We start from the raw sequence: 20543 nt of genomic DNA, 5'->3' as shown, positions 1-20543 counted from the left end.
CCAATAAACTACAAAGAGAATGAAAAAAGCAATTCAACAACTTAACAAATATGCAGATCTGAAATGTAAAATATATAAACATATATACTTCTGAATGTAAGAACACAGCTGAATGATCCACTAAGAGAATGACTTAAAAGTGAACTCAACATTTTACATATTTAAAACAACAGATTTTTTTCCATAAAGAATAGTGTACAATATTTCAAGCTGAGGTGCATGTCATTTAAAACATAAAAACTCTAATTTAAATATAAATGCGTTCTAGTTCTTAAACAACTGGGTTTTTTTTAAATTAATTCCTCACTTCATCTTATGGAACATTTTTATTTTATATAAACAGTGTTCAATATGGTTTTGTAGCTGGTAACAACAATACAAACACAATTGTGTTATAAGACTGATCTTAGCAGTCCTGGTCTTGGAGTCAGCCGTTCAACAGGACAGCAAAAGTCAAGTTCCAGCGACACACAGCTTGTGATAAAATTAGTTGGCACCTGTCGATTTCCCATTTGTGCCAGTGACCTCTTCTTGGGTTGCACTTGCACACAATCAATCTGTTTATATTGTAGCAATATAGTTACTGTACCTACACTATGTAGTTGTATAGTATTAATAGAACATAAAAACAAGACCACTTAGTTGCCAACTGTCCCAAATTTTCTGCATATTTAGTGCAATTCTTTTTTTCCTGGCTTCATAACTTAAAATGTATTAAAGAAGAGTTTTTAAAATGCAAACAGATCAACAATGCTATAATCAAATTCAGTAAAAGTGATATGATGGGGATTGCAACTGCTCCAGGTTCCACCAATACAGTATCGGTTTATTGGATCAAATTCCTATTCCTTGCAATCTGTCAAAATCCGCATTCTGCAACAATAACTCAAGCCCAGAAAAACAAGCACACATGAAAATCCTAAATGAGGAACTCTTTCCATACTAGCAGCATAAAATAAATATGGGATGTCTAATATGTTAGGTTTAAAAATCTAGCAAAAAAAATGTTTCTGCTATAAATATATATCATTAAGGTGAGCCAGTAAAGCTGGGTACACACTACTGCATTTTACTTCAGCGATTTCTGTAACTATTTGACCAACGACTGAAAGCTCTGATGAGCATACCGATTCTTGTATACACACCAGTGGCGCACGCAGGGGGGGGTTTCTGGGTCTCCAGAAACCCCTCCCCTCTGCTAATGAAGTGCCCCACATAGCGGCACTGTGCTACATAGCGTCCAAGGCGTTGCTCTATTGTATACAGCACCGTCGCGGACTTTTCTGCTGTATAGTACAGTGCCGCCGAAACGGAGCTGCGCGGGCGCATGCGCAGCTCTCGCTGTTTTTTTTGGGGGGGGACCCCCCTAACAATCCTGCATGTGCCCCTGCACACCTACACAATTTACCTACAGATCTGAGATCTTCATCTCTCATAACCATCTGCTGAAAAGATTGTGACTCTGCTCACTCTACAGATACCTGCCTACGCTGCTGGTCGTGAGTGCGTACACACTTCCACTTTTGCCCGGCAAAGCTCCATTGTTGATCGTGATTTTTATAAAGTTTCTAAAATCAAGGCAATTGATGCAACGTGTTTAGGTTACAAAAATGATAATCATGTGAGCGTGTACACTTCTGACAGAATAATCGTTTATCATGTGATCTGCACGATATTTACATCAGTGTGTACCCAGCTTTACTTCTGTCCTGTTTTTACAATTGAAGTTTAAAGCTGTAATTAACAGACAAAAATAACATCAATTACAGGTGTGAAAAGTAAAATTATCTCCAGTGTGGAACCTATTAAGCTGATTTTGCGGCAACTGAGAAATATAGAAAGAAATGTAGGAAGTCATCAGAAAACACATCTGGTGATCTGAATCATGGCCATAAATATACCGTCACAAGCTTCTTAAATATGATTGAGATGACAGGGCTCCTTATGTGTAACTAATTTTACTTAATGCGACAGTGATGGTGAATTAGACAAAAAATGAAAATGAGCTTTCCTGCACAAAAGCTTTAGATCATTAAACAAACAAAAAATGTTCCAGCATGAAGCATAAAAAAATAAAATAAAAATGTGGTAAGCAATTCTAAAATTTATTACTGTTTCAGTAAGCCCAATGCACAATACAGTGTCATGCAATGCTATGGTCCATCTTTTTCAGGGGGTATATTGGTACTTGTGTACTTTACGGACTCATTGCAGAGAAAGCAACAAATGTTTTGTCGTCCTCGTCCCAAACCGTTCAGCATCTACTCTCCTCCACATTGTTAGAGAATGGATCAGACTTGGCACTACAATCAAATCGAATTGTAGGCGAGCTTATGCGGATATCGGTAACAGTGGTGTCCAGCATCTAAGCGTGAATCACACCTTCAAGTTTGTGGATCCCGAAACGCTAGTAAATACACAGAAGATTGGAAAGGATGTGGGGATCTGCTGCTAAGTCGGGAAACAAAAAAAGAAGAGGGACGAACAGGAATTTCCTCGAGTCGTACATGGTCGAGTTTATGTGGAGGACTAGCCTAAATAACCGTGATCCTTGCAAAGTGATTTTAGAAGATAATTCCAGTTTTTGCTTGAAAAAAACAACCAACTGAAGAATAGGAAGTAGCAGCGGATGTCACCGAAAATTCTATATAATAAGGTAATTGTGGTGCCCCAAAGCCCTGTTGAACAGCACAGAGGAAGTGCATAAACGCTTTTAAAATGCAGGGCTACAAGGGGTTACTAGAGGCTGAGAAAGACACAGTGGGAATGACAGTTGACAGTTGAACTGAAAAGACGTACCCAGGATGTGATGTGCAGGAAGGAGGAGTGTGTGATATAGCAACAAGAAAGGGGAAGCTGACATGAGAGACTGATCTGCTGCTGGAACTGATGACATTGCCAGCACACATGGCTGGAGAACAGCTGGGGACACACAGTGGGGCGTCCAAGACAGTCTCCACGAACTGCAGAACCTATTCAAGGTAAAATCCTAGCCTGCAGTGTACTGCACACACCCCAGCGTCAGAGGGAAGTGATGAGAGAACAGCGCCATCTTGTGACTGAATTGAGCAACAGTCCTGTGTTTTGTTATAATCTTTAACACTGCCTACAGTTTAACATCTACCCTTTAGAGAGAAAGTACAGGGACTTAATCAGGATTGTTAACCCTTCTGGAATCTCTGCAGGACATTTAAACACTACAAAATTCCTGTGCACAGGTCAGCCCAGGACTGAGTGTAAAATATGGTAACGTTACCAGGGATAATATTGGTGCACCAAATGTTTTAGATGGATGTTAATGTTATGTGATTTACCTGAGAATTGATTTATTGATATTGAAGATGTTATATGTTAAATGCTATTGTGCTCTATGCTGATCAAATGATTATTTTGTCATTACCATTGAGCTGAAGGGGTCAGTGGCGCGGTGGCTTACCAAAACTATCCTTACCGCATATATAATAAACCCAAGTTGTTTGACCAATCCTTGTCCCTTTCATTGAAGTACTTATCTCCTGACCACCGGATATCCGAACAGAAAAGAACCTGACTCATGTCTGGAGGACAAGGTAAGGGAAGGATTTCCCATCCGTTTCGACCACCACATAATGAGTCAGTAAAGTACACAAGTACCGGTATATTTACTGAACTGCAGGTTTGAAAAGGTAGAGATGTTGCCTATAGCAACCAATCACATTCTAGTTATCATTTATTTAGTACATTCTACAAAATGACAGCTAGAATCTGATTGGTTGCTATAGGCAACATCTCCACTTTTTCAAGCCCGCAGTCTAGTAAATATATCCCCAGGTGCCTCTCTCGGCATAGCAAGAGGATCAGTTGTAGGCACACTTCCTCTTTTCCATTTCCACCACTCCACTTCAAATGCAGAGAATGTGGTGTGATCTGCTAAAACTGGCCAGGGTAAACATCCATGGTTTTAGTGTGGATTAACATGGAACAAACACATCTTGCTTCCATTTTAGTCTGTATATTAGAATACTACTTTTTTTAACCAACCAAATATGACCTCAGAAAGGTCAACTCACACCCCGGGTTAAAAACAAATATTTAAAATAGAGAGCATTTAAAAATGATATTGGGTTTAATCTACACAATGGGAACAATGCAACCCTAAGCAGCACATTTCATGTTGTGAAAATGCATTTGTCTGTCTAGAGCAGGCCTGTCCAACCTGTGGCTCTCCCAGTATTGTGAAACTACCACCCCCAGCATGCTTTGCCTGTAGACAGCCAGCCTGAATTTGGCAAGGTATGCTGGGACTTGCAGTTTCACAACACCTGCAGAGCCATAGGTTGGCCAGGCTTGTTCTAGTGCAAAAATGGGTGCAGGCTAAAAATCTTGGCTTTGGAAGTAATCGTAAAACCACCCAATAACTATTTTGTAGGATTGTAGGTCCAGCTTCAAATGCACTTGGAGAAAAGAGTAAAACAGTCACTTCAAAATCCAGCCTACTATTATTATTTCCATTTATTTATATAGCGCCACTAATTTCGCAGCTCTGTACAGAGAACTCAGATCAGTCCCCACCCCATTGGGGCTTACAGTCTAAATTCCCTAACATACAGACAGAGACGGACAGACGGACGGACAGACAGAGACCGACGGACAGACAGAGACACACACACAGACTAAGGTAAATTTTTGTAAGCAGCCAATTAACCTACCAGTATGTTTTGGAGCGTGGGAGGAAACTGTGAGGAAACCCACGCAAACATGGGGAGAACATATAAACTCCTCACAGATAAGGCTATGGTCGGGAATTGAACTCGTGACCCCAGTGCTGTAAGGCAGAAGTGCTAATCACTAAGCCACCGTGCTGCCCTAACTGCTACTATGACTAAGACCCTCCTCCCGGTGACCTCTGCACTTCCCGTCACTCTCTCCCCTACCTCATCCTTTAACGAGAAGTTCTCCATAGATCGAATTTGAAAAACTAACTTCTCAGTAATAATCCTTGATGGAACTAACAAAAATCTACTTTGCACTCTCCTGCGCAAATTGCTATTCAGTTGGTAACCACTTGCATCTATGAAGTTTTACAATACATTCCTGTAAACAAAGTGACAATGTTAAAACTGAAAAGAGGAAATGCGCAGGTACATTTTTAAAGAAATAGAAGAAATAATCCAATTCTACTTTAGCTGCACTTGTATATATTCATGAATCTACAATACCTACAACAGCTTCTGCATTAACAATTATTGTTTAAAAAGCTTTGTTGTGTGCCATCTTTAATATTCTTTACAGGTAAGTATCACACAAATAATGCTGAATAGTCCCCAGTCTGTGGTTCACTGCGCATTCAGCAGCAGAGTAAATGTGAACAGAGTTTAATTTCACACTAGGAACTGCAGTTTAATTTCAGGCAGAAAACCCTCTAGCAACCACTCACTTTCAATATTTCCTCAGAAGACCAGTGAACGTTAGACCAGTAGGAATATAGACATACAGGAACACGGCTGGTAATGGGTAATGTGTTCTTGCTTGGTCCCAATCCAATTAGATCTAAGTTAGTGTTAATATAAAATTACCCAACGTACTAATCAGAAGATATTTGAGAGAAGTCTGAAAATAGGGGAGTGCTCTTTTTATAATGCACACAGACTTCCAGTCACTGGCTCTACAGAAAACCTGTGTCCTGTCTTTTAGAAGGCTAACATGCCTCTTATAACAGAGCACAACAGTTAAAAGTCATATAGAGGGCAACACAGTGTTGAAATGTTGATAGTCTTAACTACATCAATATTTACAGTTATGTTTGTTTTTATAACTGGATCAATTATAAGCCTTAAATGCCATTTAAAGGGTCGTTATCAAACCAAAAACATGATTTTGAATTGTATGCTTGTAATGTAATGCAGTCAACATTGCAGTCAAAAACGCAGTCAAAAACCTATAAAGTATTTTTTTATGTGTTCCTTATTGTTACACTCATCAAGAATTAAATAAATGGTGATGATGATGATTAAGTACGTGATTGGTGACAATAGAGCATCCAATTATTTTATCAAACACTGAAAGGTAGTAAACATTTAGGTGGCGGGGGGAAAAAAGTCTACAGGACTAATAAATGCATCTCCATTGTGTACAGACTATTATTCTAAGGATAAACGAAAGAATGTAGATGTTATATTCATCAATAACCCCACCCTACATTACAAATAAAGGCACGTGTGCTGATCATACTATGATACGGAGTCCTCATGTCAAAGGAGGACATCTCCTGTGTGCACATTGTTATTTTATGGTTTCGTAAGTTTTAGAAAGTTTAATAAGTGTTTTCTGTAAATATTAAATTTACACTTTGGGGGGTATTCAATTCACACTGGGATCTCGGGAAAACGAGTGCTCGAAAAATATTACCGTTAATACGGTAATTACTCGCTGAAATCCAGCGAGTAAATTATCGTATTAACGGTTTTTACGCACATATTACCGTATGAACGGTAATATTTTTCGAGCGCTCGTTTTCCGGAGATCCCGCTGTGAATTGAATACCCCCCTTTGTGTGTGTGTGCCACTTCACTAGGAAGTGGGCAGATCCGGGAGATTGCCACACTCTCCCGGGAGTCCGTGAGACTCACTCGAAATGTGGGAGTCTCCCGGACATTCCGGGAGAGTTGGCAAGTATGCATAAGGTGTGTGCAGCTTAAATGCACTGGGCATGCAGGACACACCATTTAATGGCTATTATTAAAAATGCTTATTACACCATGTGTCTGACCCCAAACACCATATATCTAAAAATTATATTACAATAAAAATCAAGTTCCCATTGGGAGTAAGGCTATAATAAATAATAGCCAAACCCAAGGGCTTCATCCACCACAAACGTGAAAGCCAGAAGGGAACCAAAGTGACAGCTGCTGGATGGCAAGTTAAACACTATGGGCTAGATTTACTAAGCTGCGGGTTTGAAAAAGTGGGGATGTTGCCTATAGCAACCAATCAGATTCTAGCTGTCATTTTGTAAAAGGTACTAAATAAATGAAAGCTAGAATCTGATTGGTTGCTATAGGCAACATCCCCACTTTTTCAAACCCGCAGCTTAGTAAATCTAGCCCTATCTGTTTTAAAGTTTTTAAATATTTTTATTTCACACACAATATCAACATAAATAAAATAATAATTTGCATCTACAACTGCAAACACAAAATAAAAACAAATGTATCATTAAATATCAGTGTCCACTGCAAGCCGACGGTTATAGGTCATCAGCAGATCAAATGCAGCCTGATTTTTTTAAACAGTTTTGCAGCAGATATATGAATTGCGATGATGCAATTGAATGTTCCGTAAAAATAAACTAAGTGAACATCATAAAAGATTTAATTTACCTTTCAATGTCCCATAGATTGTAGGCTTACGAGCAGGGTTCTCCTACCTCTCTGTCTGTATGTATTACCCAGTATTGTTTTATTAATGTTTGTTCCCAATTGTAAAGCGCTATAGATGATGATGATATCCAGGTATAACTCATAAATTTCTGTGGGTATGTCCTTAACACCCTCCCAAAGAAGTTGATCCTTGCTGGGCCTTGGTGCCACAAGTGGATGGAAATAATCTCCCATGGGCTCTTCTCCTTAACAATATTAGAATGAGTGCAACAAATATTAAGGCCGTTTGAACCATTTGGCTAATCAAATACTCCAATCAATGCAACAAGACCCAGCAGCTGGCTCTCCTAACCCTCTAAAGACAAGCAGCCAGGAAGTAGAAGGTGATCTGGGTTAAGCTGGGTCAGATTAACACACTGAAAAGGAATTTCAGCATTTAAAGGGCTCACCGTGTATGTTCCCATAAACTTCACATCAACCTTAAAATATAAACCTTTGCATGCAAATCAACACACGGAGACATGAAATAAGTGATTAAGAAATGGCAGAACTTTTATTATAAGGATTTATATTAATCTAAACCTATGGTGGCGGAGAAAGAGCACTGCGGAACAGCTCTCAAGCTGATCACACTAGATCACTTTGGGGACTGGCGCAAACCGCCGTAAGTCCGCAAACCACGGGGAACAAATCCCTACATAACATGTGCTGAGTTGGCGTCAGAGTGACTGCCCCTTTTAAACTCACGCTGCCCTCCCTCACTGAGCCGGACAGGGATCCTCCTCACCGAAGGACCAAAAGGAGTTACTGGTGCCTCAAAGGGGGGCAGTGACCTACGACAACTACCTGTGCGCCCACTAATCAGCCGCTGAACGCAGTGCCTTCCTACCCCCACGTCAACAGTATTACTTGAGGAGTGGGTGGGTGGGATCTCGTGCTGCAAAGTGAGGCAGAGCAGGAAGTGCAGCCTGCTATATTCAATCAGGGTCCCTCCCACGGAAGCAACCATTGGTCGGTCCACACCCTATGTTAACCCCTTAAGGTAAGTGTTAAGCTTATTACAAACCCCGTCGCCCTTTAAGTGCGTTCATCCTAAAAGCCTCACTTGTCATTAAAGACACAGTATAAAATGAGTAATAAGACTGCAAAAGCGTAGCAGTAAAGTGTGAACATCCCCGGAATCGCAGTTTGCAGTTTTATGGTTGTGTGAGTTTTCAAAGTGAAATTATAACAGTAGGAAAAGTGCAGCTAGATTCAATGATTATAGCAATAAACTGCAATTGACATAATCCAACAGCAGTACATAATGTGCATCTCAGTAAGATTTAGGACCTAATGCAGCTAGATAGGGCAATCATGCAATAGGTGCAAATGCATTTTTTTAAATGCCTGATTTTACATGTATAACAAATATTAGGCAGATTTACTTTTACAATGGAAACTGGAGTTTAGTTAGGATGCGCCCCTGCTATCAAGCCTAAATCGATGCCCATATTTTAAATTCCTCCCTGCAGCACAACATGGATTTTGCCACGGTACAAAACCGCACCATTCAGGTGGCTTTACTCCTAACTGTAAATGAAGCCCTATTGTTCTCTCCCATGTGACATAACTGCCTATAACTTAATTGCATCGGCTAGTGACTGAATCAATGACAGAGGTAACACCTGCAGAGAAGGTAACACAAAATAATTGTGCCTCGGAGAGGGGGGGCCAGACAAGGCTGCTTAGCAGTGTCTGCTACCAAGAGCAACCACACTAAATTATATTACTCAGCAAGAGACCAGGCGTAGCTGGACCTTCTAAACTGAAGCTCACAGGTAAATTATATTGCCAAATACAGTATATGGGGGGAATTCAATTGGGCGCGTTACTGCCAAAAGTAATGCGGTCTGCACACTTTTACCAATATTACAGTAATGGTGTGCGTAATTACCGTCAATACAGTAATTTCAATGCCGGCCTTTTACTCGCCAGCTCCATGAGCAAACCATTTGAAAATAAATGGTGCAGTTGCATTTATTGTCAATATTATCAGCACATTTTAGCTTTGCATTCTATGAGCCTCAAAACAGGCAAGATGCAGAGCCAAATCCTCTTTGGTGACATCACGTACACCTCAACTCGTGCTAATGTGTCAAGATTTCTGCCACACTGCACTTGCTTGCAAACAGAGGAGGAGCAGAAGGTTTCAGCAGCCAGTATGAGGAGTTATGCGAAGCAGGGACTTTTGTAATTAGTGGGTTTTTTTTTATATATCTGTTTACCTTTCATGTTATTTAAGAAACAACTGGAGTAGAACGTTATCGTTAGCACGGTATATTTACTCAATGAGTCCAGAGCATAATTCTGTCCACTTTGAGTGAGATCCAACTGCTACAGCTCCCATTTTTACAAAGCATAAAACTGGGGCACAAATATAGCACCATCCCCTGCTTCACTCAGTTTTGGAGTACAATCACAGCTAAATGTAACTTTCCCATTAAACCTGTGTTACCTGCATATTTTCCCTATACACAGTGAGAAGCCATATTGTACAATAACAAATATTCACGAGAATAAATCTAGATGCATCAGAAGGTTCATCAGTAGCAAAGTAATAATTCTATATAAACATTTCTAGTGGAAACACCTGGGGCATTTGCAAAGCCTATCCATGGGAGTTCTACTGATCACTATGACAAGTGCACAGACTAACTCACAGCAGCTATTACAAAACTTGTTGGATTATGGATGCAACAAAAATCGTTCATATTTTGCCTGGCATTGGTTACAAATATCCCTGTACTTGACAGATCACTAATTTAACCAGCACTATTTTATCTGCATTTCCCTTCCCAATGAACACAGCACAGGACCAACAGCCATCTGCAACTGACTTGAAGTAACTCTTCAAGAACAACTTTAATCTCTCCAAAAATCCTATTGTCTCCCTGCAACAAGATAACATTCACATATCATAGAGTAACATGATTATATAAGATTTTCTTCCAAAGCCATTAGACACAATTTTACACAGACTCAATAACATTGCTATTAAACTAATGTGTAATACAAGTTTATAATATACAGAACTTTAGCATTGGACTAATTAATGTATATTAATAAATTTACCAGTAACTGTAAATTATTATTATTTTGCTGATTAAAAAATAGAGGTGGGAATAAGTTCTCCTGAATTGTCTTGGGGTGTTTTTTCACACAACAGGTTTTTCACCCGATCACCAGGTCAATCACATGTTAAATGACTGTTTGACATTGGTGTGTATGAACCAAGGATGAACAATTACCGTTCCAAAGCACATTGTATCATTTCATTTGTTTTCATAAACGGACTAACAATGTAGTTCTAAATCTGCACTGTGTATGCACACACGACCAGATCTCCATAGAGTTTACAGAAACGATTTAGTTCTGACAAGACGAAGAGCACAGACCAGAAGGTAAATCTTGTAAACAGTGTATAGTGTGTACATATGAATAGGCATGCTGATCAGGACTTTCAGTCGTTGGTAAAAAATCGTTAATAATATTACATCGGAAGAAATTTTCTGTAATGTATACCCAGCCTTAAAACTCAATTTCATAACAAGTTATCAAGATAATTTGCTTCTTGCACTTTGCCCTCTCACATATACTTATCTCATCTCTCTCTCCCTAATCTAGCACACTACAATTCCACCCACCATGATTAAACATAACAACATGGGAAATGATTGAATACAGATGGAGGTTTCAGTTCATGAATTTAGTACCAGAACAGATTAGATTAACCTACAGACTAAGCAGAGCCCTGCAAATACAGAATTTAAATGTAAAGGGATGAGAATGAGCTGGTGGACGAAGTTTAAATGTTGAATTTAATCACTAACAATTATGTTTTTAAAATGCTGTAACTTTTCTTTCTAAAAGTAGAATATCAAATATGATTGAAGTGCAATAAGAAAGTTTCCCCTAGTACTTCCTTGGATTAATCAGTCAACCTGTCAGATCTAATCAGATATTATTTAATAATTCATTGTTAAGGAAAGGACCACACATTATGCCATAAATATACTGATTGGGTAGATCTCAAAGGGGCATGTTAGTGTGGTTGCAAGATGCCTTCAAACAAGCTAGTAGTGGATATCTGACAAATGCATTTAGAAGTATGCTGATAATTAGCTGATCTGGACCCTCTGGATCATTCTAAGGCAGCTTGCTCACGTTAGGGTACATGCAGCAATAATAGACCAATTTGCAACATGTGTGGTCAGCAGGTATGCCATAAATATTATTAGTAGTGCTATAACGTAGTCATATTTTAATGACATGTAAAAATGTAAAATGGCAAACATGAGCTGCATAATTCCAGTATGATAGCTCGTCTAAAGTTTGTGTGAAAATCCAAAGCACATAAAAATATTGTACACTGATATACTCGGAACTTTAGACTGTTTTTTCAGTAACTAGATTTTCTCACGCATATTTGCTTACTTACACTGGGGAAATCTGAACAATGGATTGTGAACTTTGTAGAGTTTCTGGGCTTTAAAGAATAGAGCTTAATGGCTAAGCAAATATCAAACAAAACACATTACATGTTGCACAAACATTAAGTAATTCAATTGGTGGCAAGTGTAGTGGTATCTATACATGATCTTTGCCAATTTGGTGGTGCAGATGGTGGGTCAAACACAAATTCTTGCCATGCGGTGAAAAGTCCAAATCCATGTAGTTTGTCAATGACCCAAACACTTATTAATTATTAACCTTTATTTAGCACCAAAATATTATGCGGCACTTACAAAGAATGTTTAATCATTCACATCAGTCCCCGCCCCACTGGAGCAGGTACTGATTACGATTAAGCTACCAGTAATTTTTGGGACCATGGGAGGACACCAGAGAACTCCATGGAAACTCACACAAACATGAGAATATACAAACTCCATGCAGATGAGTCGTAAAAGAGCACTTGGCCCCTGTGCTTTCCTATTGTGCCACCCTAAAGCTGGGTACACACTACACTGTTTTCGTCCAATAATCGGCTCAAACAGCTGACATACGATCGCTCGTTCAAAAGTCGGGTCAGTGTGCGCAGTGACACGATGGTCGAAAGTCTGCCCAAATGGACGATTATCGCCTGATTTGGTTGGTCGTACTGTTTAATATTTTCGTTCCAATCTCGTTTCCGTTGTGTAGTGTGTATAAACTTCCGACCAATCCACAACAGTGAATACGAAATTACAGTCATTGCTCACGACAACATGGCTGTAAAAAGTCGCTGAAGGGACGTCCGCTCTTCCCTTTATCGTCCTAAACAAGGCTAGTGTGTATGCAGTCCATGGACCGAGCGATCGGACCATCGATCACATGTAAAATCGCTCGGCATAAAAAGTTGGTCGGAATTTCTGTAGTGTGTACCCAGCTTAACACTTTTATGGCACAACTGCAATTAGCAGTAACAACACCACTGAGCAGTTTATTCAATCAAAATTCTCCAAGGCCTAGAGACTTTATCAGCACATGAGACACATTCCAGGGCCTGTAACAAACGAGTCCCTAAAGCGAACAGTCTAAAGCCTCACTTCCCCTACATTCATTTCATGCATATTACGTATGTTTTATGACACAAATACTGCACATGTAAATGGGGAGGCAATAGAACCTTTGCATTTCTGTTGCTTTTTGCATCTTGCTCTACCCATATGCAGTTACTGCAGGTAAACACATTAGAGAAACCTTTTGAGAGCTCCAAATGTTAGTAAAACCACAGGTGAAACAGGTTTAACGTGTTTTTTCACTCACATGTTTACTTGTGTTAGAGAATGCAAACACAATGGCAGTAAGCTGCATGGGCAGCCTGTTGGGAATTCACTGCTTATAGATCATTGATCTATATCAAGTGATTAATCGGACACCATTATATGACTAGTATATGATATTCGCAAAAAAAAAAAAAAAAAAAGAGTAAAACTCATAGCATAAATGGACCAAGTCTTCCCAAATGTACTTTAAACTCCTTCCTTTGTTTCCATCTTTCCAAGTCATCAAAGATTCCTCAGAAATGTCTTTATTTTATATTTATGATTCTCATTTTATTTATCAACAAAGCAAAATATAAATGTAATCATGTGTTTCCTATTACATTATGGATTTCTACTTGTTGGCCAACACTTTTCAGTGTACTAAGGTCCTTCCTTAAACCTGTATACCATTATCACAACTGAAAATCTTCACGAATCCTACAATATCAGAATCCTAGAACATACCAAAGTGTTCATCAAGTGTTATAACCTGTATCACCTTAACGCTCCTTGCCAACTGGCGTCTAAATACACGCATTTACAAATGTTCATCTCTAGCATATAAATAGTATGGGAATGGAACCTATAGCTTCCAATGATCCCATATCCACTAGAATTTGCGCTTAGGAGCATTTCCATTTCTGAAACATTTTTTGCCAGCTGCATACTCCATTTGCTTGCATTCACCACAAGTGAAGTCAATGGTTCTCCATTGATTCCCCAGTCCAGGGTTTCCTAAACCCAGTCCTCAGGGCTCCCCAACAGTGCAGGTTTTCTGGATCACATGTGACATAATTAGGACCACCTGTGGATCTGTTACAATGTCTCAGTCAGTAATGAATACACCTGTGCTCCAGCAAGGAGATATGGAAAACCTGCACTGTTGGGGAGCCCTGAGGACTGGGTTTAGGAAACCCTGCCCCAGTCCAATGACAGCATGTGATAACTATCAATTTGCATTATGATCACACTGGTCATGCAGTGTCATTGGTGTTTACAGCAACACCAGAGGGCAACCAACCTTATCATAACTAATACTTTTTATTATGTAATTTGATGACAAAGAAATCCACACACATCATGCTGTATTACTGTTATTAACCTTTATTTACATAGCACCTACACATGATATTGAAAGTTATTTTTGGGGACAGCTAAATGTATTTGTTCTTTCTACAGAAATGTAGATACTGTAGGTCAAAAATAAAGGTTATGGAGTTTTCAGGTGTAAACTACAAAGCCAGTTACAGAGTATAGCAAACTTGTTGCAGATCCTCTTGAAAGCAAAACATTACTGATCTATAAATACCAAGTTGTTACATTTACCTTTCCATCCATAACATCAAAACAGACAGATATTTACATGTACACACACTTATAACTACACCACTACCCCCAAAACAGAATGCAGCAGTCATACACAACCAGCATCAGCCAAACTTCCACAAATAGAATTAAGGGTATGGCTGAGGTCAGGAATTCAGGAGCCTCCATTGAGTTATTACTGGAAAAGATGATGTATACTCTACTCGCTAGTGCTCGGTGCAATGCTACATCTGTGGCAATATTTATGTCCTCCTGCTATTGTAATGTACACAGCAGACTGCAGTGATGACTTGTATATCATTGTCTGCTGTCAGAATTCATGGGCACAGGCTCTTATAACTGACTATAATGCGGAGGGCATGAGCACAGTGTGGGGTTGTGCAGCATTACCTTAGTGTCACAGCTCTGGCTCTCTTCCTCTATCTCCTCACTGATCACAGCTTGCCATGCGCAGGACGCTCGTCCTCCCCTCTCTCTCCCTCCTCCCTCCTCCCTCCAGGCTCAGGGGAGGTGGAGGAGGCAGCAGCTGGACAAAAACAAGTAACCCTGAGTTACCCCGAGAGGAGCTACAGAGCTGGGAAACGGCTGCAGCAGACTGCGTAGTGCGCACTCACATAGCACACCTGGCTGCAGCACACTGGGGCACTCACATAGCACACCCGCCTGCAGCACATGGGGCACTCACATAGCACACCCGCCTGCAGCACATGGGGCACTCACATAGCACACCCGCCTGCAGCACATGGGGCACTCACATAGCACACCCGCCTGCAGCACATGGGGCACTCACATAGCACACCCAGCTGCAGCACATGGGGCACTCACATAGCACACCGGCTGCACCACACTGGAGCACTCACATAGCACACCCAGCTGCAGCACATGGGGCACTCACACATCACACCCAGCTGCAGCACATGAGGCACTCACATAGCACACAGGCTGCACCACACTGGGGCACTCACATAGCACACCAGCCTGCAGCACATGAGGCACTCACATAGCACACCCGGCTGCAGCACACTGGGGCACTCACATAGCACACCCGCCTGCAGCACATGAGGTACTCACATAGCACACCCGCCTGCAGCACATGAGGCACTTACATAGCACACCTGCCTGCAGCACATGAGGCACTCACATAGCACACCCGCCTGCAGCACATGAGGCACTCACATAGCACACCCGGCTGCAGCACACTGGGGCACTCACATAGCACACCCGGCTGCAGCACACTGGGGCACTCACATAGCACACCCGCCTGCAGCACATGAGGCACTCACATAGCACACCTGCCTGCAGCACATGAGGCACTCACATAGCACACCGGCTGCACCACACTGGAGCACTCACATAGCACACCCGCCTGCAGCACATGAGGCACTCACATAGCACACCCGGCTGCAGCACATGAGGCACTCACATAGCACACCCGGCTGCAGCACACTGGGGCACTCACATAGCACACCCGCCTGCAGCACATGAGGCACTTACATAGCACACCCGCCTGCAGCACATGAGGCACTCACATAGCACACCCGCCTGCAGCACACGAGGCACTCACATAGCACACCCGCCTGCAGCACACGGGGCACTCACATAGCACACCCGCCTGCAGCACACGGGGCACTCACATAGCACACCCGCCTGCAGCACATGGGGCACTCACATAGCACACCCGGCTGCAGCACACTGGGACACTCACATAGCACACCCGCATGCAGCACGCTTGTGCACTCACATAGCACACCCGCCTGCAGCACATGGGGCACTCACATAGCACATCCGGCTGCACCACATGGGGCACTCACATAGCACACCGGCTGCACCACATGGGGCACTCACATAGCACACCGGCTGCAGCACACTGGGGCAGTCACATAGCACACCCGGCTGCAGCACACTGGGGCACTCACATAGCACACCCAGCTGCAGCACATGGGGCACTCACACATCACACCCAGCTGCAGCACATGAGGCACTCACATAGCACACAGGCTGCACCACACTGGGGCACTCACATAGCACACCAGCCTGCAGCACATGAGGCACTCACATAGCACACCCGGCTGCAGCACACTGGGACACTCACATAGCACACCCGCCTGCAGCACATGAGGTACTCACATAGCACACCCGCCTGCAGCACATGAGGCACTCACATAGCACACCCGCCTGCAGCACATGAGGCACTCACATAGCACACCCGGCTGCAGCACACTGGGGCACTCACATAGCACACCCGCCTGCAGCACACTGGGGCACTCACATAGCACACCCGCCTGCAGCACATGAGGCACTCACATAGCACACCTGCCTGCAGCACATGAGGCACTCACATAGCACACCTGCCTGCAGCACATGAGGCACTCACATAGCACACCGGCTGCACCACACTGGAGCACTCACATAGCACACCCGGCTGCAGCACATGAGGCACTCACATAGCACACCCGGCTGCAGCACATGAGGCACTCACATAGCACACCCGGCTGCAGCACACTGGGGCACTCACATAGCACACCCGCCTGCAGCACATGAGGCACTCACATAGCACACCCGCCTGCAGCACATGAGGCACTTACATAGCACACCCGCCTGCAGCACACGGGGCACTCACATAGCACACCCGCCTGCAGCACACGGGGCACTCACATAGCACACCCGCCTGCAGCACACGGGGCACTCACATAGCACACCCGCCTGCAGCACACGGGGCACTCACATAGCACACCCGCCTGCAGCACATGGGGCACTCACATAGCACACCCGGCTGCAGCACACTGGGACACTCACATAGCACACCCGCATGCAGCACGCTTGTGCACTCACATAGCACACCCGCCTGCAGCACATGGGGCACTCACATAGCACACCCGGCTGCACCACATGGGGCACTCACATAGCACACCGGCTGCACCACATGGGGCACTCACATAGCACACCGGCTGCAGCACACTGGGGCAGTCACATAGCACACCCGGCTGCAGCACACTGGGGCACTCACATAGCACACCCAGCTGCAGCACATGGGGCACTCACACATCACACCCAGCTGCAGCACATGAGGCACTCACATAGCACACAGGCTGCACCACACTGGGGCACTCACATAGCACACCAGCCTGCAGCACATGAGGCACTCACATAGCACACCCGGCTGCAGCACACTGGGGCACTCACATAGCACACCCGCCTGCAGCACATGAGGTACTCACATAGCACACCCGCCTGCAGCACATGAGGCACTTACATAGCACACCCGCCTGCAGCACATGAGGCACTCACATAGCACACCCGGCTGCAGCACACTGGGGCACTCACATAGCACACCCGCCTGCAGCACACTGGGGCACTCACATAGCACACCCGCCTGCAGCACATGAGGCACTCACATAGCACACCTGCCTGCAGCACATGAGGCACTCACATAGCACACCTGCCTGCAGCACATGAGGCACTCACATAGCACACCGGCTGCACCACACTGGAGCACTCACATAGCACACCCGCCTGCAGCACATGAGGCACTCACATAGCACACCCGGCTGCAGCACATGAGGCACTCACATAGCACACCCGGCTGCAGCACACTGGGGCACTCACATAGCACACCCGCCTGCAGCACATGAGGCACTCACATAGCACACCCGCCTGCAGCACATGAGGCACTTACATAGCACACCCGCCTGCAGCACATGAGGCACTCACATAGCACACCCGCCTGCAGCACACGGGGCACTCACATAGCACACCCGCCTGCAGCACACGGGGCACTCACATAGCACACCCGCCTGCAGCACATGGGGCACTCACATAGCACACCCGGCTGCAGCACACTGGGACACTCACATAGCACACCCGCATGCAGCACGCTTGTGCACTCACATAGCACACCCGCCTGCAGCACATGGGGCACTCACATAGCACACCCGGCTGCACCACATGGGGCACTCACATAGCACACCGGCTGCACCACATGGGGCACTCACATAGCACACCGGCTGCAGCACACTGGGACACTCACATAGCACACCCGCATGCAGCACTCTTGTGCACTCACATAGCACACCCGCCTGCAGCACATGGGGCACTCACATAGCACACCCGGCTGCACCACATGGGGCACTCACATAGCACACCGGCTGCACCACATGGGGCACTCACATAGCACACCGGCTGCAGCACACTGGGGCAGTCACATAGCACACCCGGCTGCAGCACACTGGGGCACTCACATAGCACACCGGCTGCACCACATGGGGCACTCACATAGCACACCCGCCTGCAGCACATGAGGTACTCACATAGCACACCCGCCTGCAGCACATGAGGCACTCACATAGCACACCCGCCTGCAGCACATGAGGCACTCACATAGCACACCCGGCTGCAGCACACTGGGGCACTCACATAGCACACCCGCCTGCAGCACACTGGGGCACTCACATAGCACACCCGCCTGCAGCACATGAGGCACTCACATAGCACACCTGCCTGCAGCACATGAGGCACTCACATAGCACACCTGCCTGCAGCACATGAGGCACTCACATAGCACACCGGCTGCACCACACTGGAGCACTCACATAGCACACCCGGCTGCAGCACATGAGGCACTCACATAGCACACCCGGCTGCAGCACATGAGGCACTCACATAGCACACCCGGCTGCAGCACACTGGGGCACTCACATAGCACACCCGCCTGCAGCACATGAGGCACTCACATAGCACACCCGCCTGCAGCACATGAGGCACTTACATAGCACACCCGCCTGCAGCACACGGGGCACTCACATAGCACACCCGCCTGCAGCACACGGGGCACTCACATAGCACACCCGCCTGCAGCACACGGGGCACTCACATAGCACACCCGCCTGCAGCACACGGGGCACTCACATAGCACACCCGCCTGCAGCACATGGGGCACTCACATAGCACACCCGGCTGCAGCACACTGGGACACTCACATAGCACACCCGCATGCAGCACGCTTGTGCACTCACATAGCACACCCGCCTGCAGCACATGGGGCACTCACATAGCACACCCGGCTGCACCACATGGGGCACTCACATAGCACACCGGCTGCACCACATGGGGCACTCACATAGCACACCGGCTGCAGCACACTGGGGCAGTCACATAGCACACCCGGCTGCAGCACACTGGGGCACTCACATAGCACACCCAGCTGCAGCACATGGGGCACTCACACATCACACCCAGCTGCAGCACATGAGGCACTCACATAGCACACAGGCTGCACCACACTGGGGCACTCACATAGCACACCAGCCTGCAGCACATGAGGCACTCACATAGCACACCCGGCTGCAGCACACTGGGGCACTCACATAGCACACCCGCCTGCAGCACATGAGGTACTCACATAGCACACCCGCCTGCAGCACATGAGGCACTTACATAGCACACCCGCCTGCAGCACATGAGGCACTCACATAGCACACCCGGCTGCAGCACACTGGGGCACTCACATAGCACACCCGCCTGCAGCACACTGGGGCACTCACATAGCACACCCGCCTGCAGCACATGAGGCACTCACATAGCACACCTGCCTGCAGCACATGAGGCACTCACATAGCACACCTGCCTGCAGCACATGAGGCACTCACATAGCACACCGGCTGCACCACACTGGAGCACTCACATAGCACACCCGCCTGCAGCACATGAGGCACTCACATAGCACACCCGGCTGCAGCACATGAGGCACTCACATAGCACACCCGGCTGCAGCACACTGGGGCACTCACATAGCACACCCGCCTGCAGCACATGAGGCACTCACATAGCACACCCGCCTGCAGCACATGAGGCACTTACATAGCACACCCGCCTGCAGCACATGAGGCACTCACATAGCACACCCGCCTGCAGCACACGGGGCACTCACATAGCACACCCGCCTGCAGCACACGGGGCACTCACATAGCACACCCGCCTGCAGCACATGGGGCACTCACATAGCACACCCGGCTGCAGCACACTGGGACACTCACATAGCACACCCGCATGCAGCACGCTTGTGCACTCA

At 45.3% G+C, this 20543-nt stretch overlaps 1 protein-coding gene across 1 annotated transcript in view; it reads right to left on the bottom strand.

The window, feature by feature from the left end:
* The window catches only part of MRTFB (myocardin related transcription factor B), a 263319-nt gene extending 248412 nt beyond the window's left edge, over positions 1–14907 (bottom strand). The window contains exon 1 of the mRNA XM_075179787.1: positions 14867–14907. The gene's annotated coding sequence lies outside the window, so the exon portion shown is untranslated. The remainder of the gene's footprint in view (positions 1–14866) is intronic.
* Positions 14908–20543: the final 5636 nt, after the last annotated feature.

This window comes from Mixophyes fleayi, chromosome 7 (genome assembly GCF_038048845.1).
Source record: "Mixophyes fleayi isolate aMixFle1 chromosome 7, aMixFle1.hap1, whole genome shotgun sequence".
Classification (NCBI taxonomy): Eukaryota; Metazoa; Chordata; class Amphibia; order Anura; family Limnodynastidae; genus Mixophyes; species Mixophyes fleayi.
The sequence above is the reverse complement of the archived record's forward strand: the minus strand, read 5'-3'. Positions and strand labels throughout refer to the sequence as shown.